Source organism: Triticum dicoccoides, chromosome 3B (assembly GCF_002162155.2).
Source record: "Triticum dicoccoides isolate Atlit2015 ecotype Zavitan chromosome 3B, WEW_v2.0, whole genome shotgun sequence".
Lineage (NCBI taxonomy): Eukaryota > Viridiplantae > Streptophyta > Magnoliopsida > Poales > Poaceae > Triticum > Triticum dicoccoides.
The window spans coordinates 591,483,535-591,492,598 of NC_041385.1; the positions used below are offsets into that span (position 1 = coordinate 591,483,535).

Here is a 9,064-nt window from a genome sequence, read left to right on the forward strand (position 1 = left end):
TGCCCCTTATAAAGCAACACACAATCTGCAACATTTTGGCTATACGTTGTAAAATTTACAATAGATACACATATTAAATGTTGCACATATGCGTTGCAGATTTGCAGCTCTTGACCTTATCGTGGGATATACTCCCTCCGTCCGGAAATACTTGTCATCAAAATGGATAAAAGGGGATGTATCTAGACATATTTTAGTTCTAGATACATATCTTTTTATCCATTTTGATGACAAGTATTTTCGGACGGAGGGAGTATGTAAAAAATAAAAATGAATATAAAAAACAGGAAAGGAGAGAGGGACGTGAGAGAAACAGAGCCCACGATGCCCCTTATCGCCCCTCGTCTCTCCCAAATCGCCGCCACCAACCACCGCGTCACCCTCCTCCTCCTACCTCGCCGCCGGCCCTCCCCTCCCCTCCTCCCACATCACAGCTCTGGTGGCTACCGGATCTGCCATATCCCCTACCAACCCATCCCTCACACATCCCATCTCTCTCTTGACGCAGCTCCTCGTCGCGCCACCTCCGGCGGCTGATTCAGGCGACCTTCGGCGAGTCCCGCCATTGCGAAGCACAGCCCGACATCCCCTCACACAGCGGAGCGCTCTCAGGCGGCGAGATCCAGCGCTCGCGGCCACCAAAGCCCACCCGCGACCTTCCCCTGATGGCTAGGGCTTCGGGCGTCGGCCCCGGCGCCGGTGGCCATGTCGTCCTCTTCTCACCGGTGAGTGAATCCCCTTCCCTGGCTTCGTCCTCTCTCTCTTCCCCTTTCTCTAACCTCTGTTCTTCTCTTCTCCTCTAGACGTCTAGGTATGCACCCCCGATTCTATTGCAGCTAATCCCTGTCAAAAAAGTTTGGCCATTGTGCAATTCATTGACGAACACTGATAGGCATGCAGACTGACTTCCCATCTCCGTTGATTTACATTCATGCACTGATTGCTATTCTATTAAATTAGTACAGTAATTATTAGATATCATTGGAGCATCATATTCTTTTTAAATCTTATACGCTGCTAACTCATCAGTGCTTCATAGATGAGTTGGTAACCGTTTTAATTTTTTTGATGCAGAGAAACACTAGTTCATATATGTGGATCACATATTAAATAGTCTACTGCCAGAGTTATAATATTTAAGGCCGGATCCATATAGGTCTCTGAATGGCAGTTTGGATGAGTTACTAATCAAAGTTTTTTGTTGCAATTTCACACTTTTTGGAGTCTGATGATCAGGTTATTTAGGTGGAGGTAGTAGCTTGCTAATGGTGGCTTTCACGTCCAGCTCAAATACTAGAGGATGTGGACCTGTTGGTGGAAGCACGTACACCTTTGTTTTAGTGAGTAGGTGAATTAATAATGCGCATGGTTTCTTGTATGATGTTGCTTTGATGCTGTTGATATGATTCAGAACACTGCTAAATACTTCTTTCCACACCTGTTAATATACTAATTGTTGTATGCTCTTACTATTCTACATAATTTGGATTTCTAGCTAAATACCCGTGTGTTGCTATGGGTTAACAAACATTCAATTTCATGAACACGTCAAATGTGATACACTGTTTTTTGTAGTATGTGATACACTGTTACTTTCCAATTGTATTTCCATACACTGACATCCTTCTCTTCCTTCGGTTTCAAAAGCTATTATGCAACTCCCTAGTTAAATTCCTCGGTCTTGCTAGCCTCTTCGTCTAAAAAACTCACCATAAGATAGTACACATTTTCTTTGTCATTTGGTTATGTGATTGTCCCCTCATAGCATGCAGTTATTATATATGCACTTGGGTCAAGCCATTGCAGAGGACTCATCTATACCAAGTACTCCCTCCTTGAGTAGTGATCTAAATGCTCTTATATTTCTTTACGGTGCGAGTACTTATCTACTAATCTGGAAAAGGTACTAATCTACTACCGCTGTACATCATAGGGAAAATAAAACTGAATCCCAATACCCCACTTAGATGGAACCTACACCTGAGCTTTACGCATGTTCATGCGCAAACATTCAGATACTAAAGCTTGCAGCAAGAACACGCACATATACACAGGCAGCGGCTCACTGTTAATCATCATGTTTTTCATCCGTTAAGTAGAGGCTCATTGTTTGTTTGTGCGCAGGTTTCCAAAGGAAGAAATACTCAATGCCACTTTGTGGTTTTCAATGTGCTAGTCTCTACATTCATAGTACGTCACTGTGTTTTACCTTCAACTAAGACTATTTCTGTTGTGGTGATTATTCATTTATTCCTTTATTGCTTACATTAGCTAACCATTTTTAGCCTCCTTTTCTGCTCTTATTCAACTATTTATGTACTCCTATCTCGCCAATGGTGTACCTATTGTTGTGTGTAATTTAATGTGAGGTGCCGCACTCATCCGTTCAGGCACTATCGAGATGGAGGCGAACATCATAGATGGCTGGAGCTGCGAGTAGATTTGTCCAAGATACGACAGTGTTCGTAGTCATGGTTCTGGTAACTATCCACAATCTCCATATCTTAACTGTTTGTGAAGATGGAAATGCAAGTAATGTTCTTCTTAGATGCTCTTGCCTTTTTGATTCGTACATTGCTAAACTGACCACTGAGCTCTCACCACTTTGATTCGTAAATTGCTGAATTATCCACATGAACTCTTGCTGTCATGGTTCATAAATTGTTGAATTTCCCATTATGTTGCTTGCACTGTTCCACATGAGCAGTGTCTATTGTGCTTTTAACCCGTCAACTAAGTAGGTACTATGTTATTAGTGGCTTGCTTTTAGGCCACAGTCACATCTGTTTATTTTTCTTCGAGTCTGTTTATGTTTGTTTGTTGGCCTGAAGTAGTATATTGAGTTGTAAGGGAATACTTTCAGGTAATCTAGCCGGACAACCAATGTTTCGGAAGTAATGACCCATTGTAACAAGTAATATTTCTTATTTGTTGGGAAACCCATCACTATTTGCATCATGTCAATGCATTGTGTATTAACAGTTCATTTTGTTATTTTCTTTGTAGATTCAAAAGATATATGGAAGCTTCTATGGGTGCGTGGCAAGTATACTACAATGGTGATGATGATGTCCCGGTTCACGATGATGACGATGATGGCTGTTTTTAGTTTTAGTTATGATGGCTGTTTTTAGTTTTAGTTAAGTTGTAGGGATGATGTTCCTGTTGGATGATGGTACTTGGTTAAGTTTTTGTTAAGTTGTAGGGATAACGATGGATGTTTCAATTTAAGTTTCGTTGTCGAGAATATTTAGATTATGCATCATATTTGGAAGTTATTCCTCATGTAATATCAACAATTGTAATCCCAAAGTTCTTTTTTCAATATATGATTTCTTCCTCTTATATTTTTTCTTCTGACTTGATATACATACTTATCACCATTATGTGGACCATTAATTTAATTGTTGGCAATGTATAAAACATTATTCACATTTTATATGTAAAACACCTGAAGCATTGCAAATTCTTTGTTGAACTAGGTTGTGTGCAATCTTGATAGCACTCTCATTGTCGCAGTAGAGTGGCACATTCTTCACATTGATGCCATAGTCCTTGAGTGTTTGCTTCATCCATAGTAATTGAGCACAGCAAGATCCAGCAGCAATGTACTCAGCTTCTACAGTGGAGAGTGATATGCAATTCTGTTTCTTCGAGGACTAACATACCAAGGATCGTCCGAGGAAATGACATGTGCCTGACGTTGACTTGCGGTCCACCCGATCGCCAGCATAGTCAGAGTCTAAATATCCAATGAGATCAAAGGAAGAGCCCTTGGGATACCATAATCCAAGTGTTGGTGTGTGAGCTAGATATCGACGAATATGCTTCACAGCCTTATGGTGTGATTCCTTTGGTGTAGCTTGAAATCGAGCACACATGCAAACACTAAGAATAATATCCAACCTAGATGCACATAGGTACAATAAAGAGCCAATTATGGAGCGGTATACCTTTTGATCGAAGTCTTTACCATTTTCATCGGTGCATAGATGGCCATTTGTGGGTATAGGAATTTTGACGCCTTTGCAATCTTGCATGCCGAATTTCCTCAACACATCCTTGAGGTATTTCTCCTGAGATATGAATATGCCATTGTATTGTTGACGAATCCGAAGACCTAAGAAGAGTTTCAATTATCATCATAGACATTTGATATTCTTCACTCATCATATAGGCAAATTCATCACTGTAACATTGGTTAGTACAGCCGAAGATAATATCATCAACATATATTTGGCACACGAATAATTCATCATCATATGTTTTGGTGAAAAGAGTTGGGTCAAGTGAACCGGGTTTGAAGCCTTTCTTCATGAGGAATTCCTTCAGTGTGTGATACCACGCCCGAGGTGCTTGCTTGAGTCTGTAGATGTGATCTGGAAATTTTGGATCCTCAAAACCTGGTGGTTGAGCAACATATACTTCTTCCTCAAGTTTACCATTGAGGAATGCACTTTTCACATCCATTTGTTGTAAGATAATATTATGATGGTTAGCATAAGTAAGCAATATGCGAATAGCCTCAAGTCTAGCAACAGGTGCAAAAGTTTCATTGAAATCAATTCCTTGAACATGTGTGTAGCCTTGAGATACAAGACGAGCCTTATTCCTCACCACGAGGCCATTTTTGTCTTGTTTGTTGTGGTAGATCCATTTGGTACCGATGATGTTGTGCTTGTGTGGGTCTGGTCGCCTGACAAGCTCCCACACATTACTGAGCTCGAATTGATGCAATTCATCTTGCATGGCTTGAATCCACTTAGATTCCATGAATGCTTCATCTACTTTAGTGGGCTCTGTGATAGAGACAAATGCAAAATGCCCACAAAAGTTAGATAAATGTGAAGCTTTTGAGCGCGTGAGGGGACCTGGTGCACAAATGTCATCTATGATCTTCTCAACTTGCAGTTCATTTGCAATGCGAGGATGTGCGGGTTGACGACTTTGCTTGGGCCCAGCAGTTTCTTCAGGACTAGTTTCTTCAGCAGCACCAGCATGATTTTCTTCACGATCAGGAATGACTTCTTCAGCAGATTCTTCGGTAGGGATGACATCTTTAGTAGCTTTGAATTTGATGGATTCTTCATGTGACATTTCATCTAGCACAGGAGGTAGGTGCTCTCTTTGCGAGCCATTAGTTTCATCGAACCACACATCTACAGTTTCAACAACCTTGTGATGATTCATGTTGAAGACTCTGTAGGTGTGCGAGTCCTTTCCGTAACCAAGCATAAAACCCTCATGTGCTTTCGGTGCAAATTTAGAGTGATGGTGAGGATCTCTAATCCAACATTTAGCACCGAAGACTTTGAAATAACTTACATTGGGTTTCTTGTCAGTGAGGAGTTCATATGAGGTCTTTTTGAAGAATTTGTGAAGATATACACTGTTGATGATGTGGCACGCAGTATCAATTGCTTTAGGCCAGAAGCGCTCAGGTGTCTTGTACTCATCAAGCATAGTGCGGGCCATCTCAACAGGAGTTATGTTCTTGCACTCCATGATGCCATTCTGCTGAGGTGTATAAGGAGCAAACAATTCGTGAGTAATACCAAGCATATCAAGATATTCATCGAGGCTAGTTTTCTTGAACTCGGTTCCATTATCACTCCTGATATACTTGATCTTCACACCGAAGTTAGTGGAAGCCCTTGAGGAAAATCGTCTGAAGACTTCCTGCACTTTATTTTTGTAAGTGATGATATGCACCCATGTGTAACGAGAATAGTCATCAACTATGACAAAGCCATATAATGATCCAGAACTAGTGAACGTGGCATAATGAGTAGGGCCAAATAGATCCATATGAAGTAATTCAAAGGGATGAGAAGTGGTCATGATAGTCTTCGAGGGATGCTTGGCTCTGGTGATCTTTCCAGCCTCACAAGTCCCACAAAGATGATCTTTGAGGAATTTGACACCCTCGATGCCAATGACATGCTTCTTCTTTGCGAGTGTATGCAAGTTCCACATCCCAGCATGACCAAGTCGTCGATGCCATAACCAGCATTCTGAAGCTTTTGCAAGTAGACATGTGGCAGGCTATGGTCCCGCAGAGAAATCAATAATATACAAGTCTCCTTTCCTAAAGCCTTCGAAGACTTTGGAGTTGTCAGATTCCATTAGCACAAGGCAACGAAATTTTCCAAAGACAACAACCATATCAAGATCACAAAGCATTGAGACAGACATAAGATTGAATCCTAAGGACTCAACAAGCATGACCTTGTACATGTGTTTATCCTTCGAGATTGCAACCTTACCTAGACCCAATACCTTGCTTTTGCCTTTGTCGGCGTAGGTGATATGCTTCAGATGAGATGGTGACAAATCAGTGTCCATCAACAAGCTCCTATCACCAGTCATGTGATTTGTACATCCACTGTCGAGGACCCACTTAGTAGCTTTGGGTTGTTCATCCTGTAGATGAATTAGTGCACCTTACGAACCCATATACTTCATCAGTGAAGAATATGATATCAATTTCATCAACAGTAACAGATATAGCAATATGAGGACGTGAGAAATGAATGATTCATTTCTTCATGATTAGCTTGCGTCCTTTCAAGCGCATTCAGGTCTCCAGCAAATTCTTCAGACGAGTAAGTTCGTCTGGAGACCTGACCCTGCATAAGAGATTAGTTCTTTTTCTTCACCACCCACATTTGGAGGGGTGGCAAAGAGTTCATCATTCCGCGAGCTCCATAAGAAAACAAAGGCGTAGAAGCCAGTGCACTTCGTTTCACAGAAGAGTGGTTAGGATAAGCATATGAATAAGCAGAGAAATTCTTTGAGGACTTATGAGCATAATGGTTTGAAGAATAATGCACATATTCATAGCCCTTAGAGTTTCCCTACGAAACAGAAGTGTTAGCACGATGATGTTCATATGAGGATTTTGATCCGCGTGAGGAATTTGATCCACGTGAGGAATTTGGTCCATATGAGGACTTGGATCCATATGAAGATTTTGATCCATATGAAGAATTTGATCTGGGGTTCCTATTCTTCATTAGTGGTGTCATGATGACATTCACCTGATGATTTTTAAGGCATCTTTTAGGAACCCAGATTTTCTTCATTGGGGGACCATTCCTGCAGTTAGTTCCAACATATCGAGCAAATACTTCACCGTTCTGATTCTTAAATAGTTTATAGTTAGAGTCAAATGACTCATCAGAGGAATATGAAGAATCAAATGTAAAGCCAGATAAAGTGCATGGATCTACAGGAGGTCCTTTCGCAGCAACCCATGAGGTTTTGCGGTACTGCTTAGGTTTCCAGCAGGTCCCATCAGCATTGAGTTTCCTCTCAAAGGCAATACCCTCTTTCCTAGGGTTTCTGTTCAAGATCTGCTTTTTGAGCACATCACATAGAGTCTGATGCCCTTTGAGGCTTTTGTAAATGCCTGTCACATACAATTCCTTCAGCCCTGCATTATCGTCAGTGACACATGTGGTATCCTTAGATGAGGAATTTGTAATCACAAAGACAGTTGAAGAATTTGCAGCAAGAGAAACATTTGAACATTCAGGTGATGAATTAGCAGATTCACGCTCAATGCATTTCAGACATGGTGGAATAAATTATTCCTGAGCGGAACTGATCTGTTGAGCAAGCAATGAATCGTTTTCCTTCTGAAGATCTTCATAACTCGCTTTTAACTTCTCAAGATCTTCCTTTCTCTGAAGAAATTCATAAGAAAGCTTCTCGTGATCAGTTAAGAGAGTGTTATGATGATATTGAAGGTTTTCAAACTTTGACTGAAGTTTTTGAAGACTATCAGTCAAGGCCTTAGTTCGATCCAATTCCTCACCCAACATATCATCTTTTTCATCTAGCGTGTTTTGAACTTTTTCAAGAGATCTTTGTTGTTTAGTGGCAAGGGAAGCAAGTTTGACATAGCTGGGGCCAAATTCATCACCTGATTCATCATCACTAGATTCGGAAAGGTAGCATTCTGTTACCTTGGCACCATTTGCCATAAGGCATGGTGAAGAGGATGATGATTCAGGTGCAAAAGTCATCTCCTTGAGTGATTCCATAAAATCCTCAAACCAAGGTTCATGACGAGTACGATGGCCTTCGTAGACCTCAGAGAGTCGGTCCTAGATTAGCTTCGCATGGTTGAGATGCATGACGTTCCTGAACTGATTTTGGGACAAACAGGAGCAGATGACATCATTTGCTGTTAGGTTGAGTAGAGTGTACTTGCGAATGTCATTAGCCTCCGCCATCTTGCATAGATCGGTAAGACCAATCTCAGTGACGGTCCACAGTTTTTTGTTCATCGCCATGAGTCGCTTCTTCATCATGGCCTTCCACTTGGGATACTCATGACCGTCAAGGATGGGGAAGGACACACTCCTCATTCCTTCAGTTGACATAACTAAAACTCCAGGTGGTTAAACCAAAATCACACAGAACAAGGGAGTACCTTGCTCTGATACCAATTTAAAGTGCATTTCGTCGACTAGAGGGGTGAATAGGCGTTTTTATGAATTCTTCACTGAGGAATTTCAAGGTGAGGAAATTCCTAAGCGAAGAACTACTTGCAGCGGAATAAGTACTCAGGTATATGCATAACAGAGCAACAACATAGTCATCATGATGAAATGAAAGACAAACACAGAGTACAGAAAGCGTAAACACAGGATAAGCAGGATGAAGACAAACGGACTGAAGAAATAGGATTGAGGAATTAGCGAAAGTCTTCAGTCAAAGTCTTCGAACAATAATGATCAGGTACATCAACACATAACTGACGAAATGAAAGGGTTGAGGAAATAGAACCAGTTGGCTTGGTGAAGACAGTGATTTGGTAGACCAGTTCCAACTGCTGTGACAGTTGTACGTCTAGTTGGAGTGGCTGAGTATTTAAACTCGAGGACACACACTCCCGGACACACAGTCCTCGCTGTATTCTCCTTGAGCTAAGATCACACAGACCTCGCCCAACAGTAGCGGTAAGTCTTCACAGGTGACCTCCAAACCTTCACAGACTTGGTCACCCGGCAATCCACAATTCCTCTTGGATGCTCAGACCATGACGCCTAACCGT

The 9,064-nt window shown here is 41.4% G+C and overlaps 1 long non-coding RNA gene across 5 annotated transcripts; it reads left to right on the top strand.

Annotated features, from left to right (window-relative positions):
* Nucleotides 1–328: 328 nt before the first annotated feature.
* Nucleotides 329–3,303, top strand: LOC119281618. 5 transcript variants are annotated; one of them, XR_005138482.1, is made up of 5 exons: nucleotides 329–1,348; nucleotides 2,125–2,190; nucleotides 2,391–2,532; nucleotides 2,864–2,914; nucleotides 3,007–3,303. It is a non-coding gene; the product is annotated as an uncharacterized LOC119281618 (long non-coding RNA). The 5 variants fall into 5 exon arrangements; XR_005138480.1 differs by having other exon boundaries at nucleotides 2,391–2,914; XR_005138481.1 differs by having other exon boundaries at nucleotides 2,864–3,303.
* Nucleotides 3,304–9,064: the final 5,761 nt, after the last annotated feature.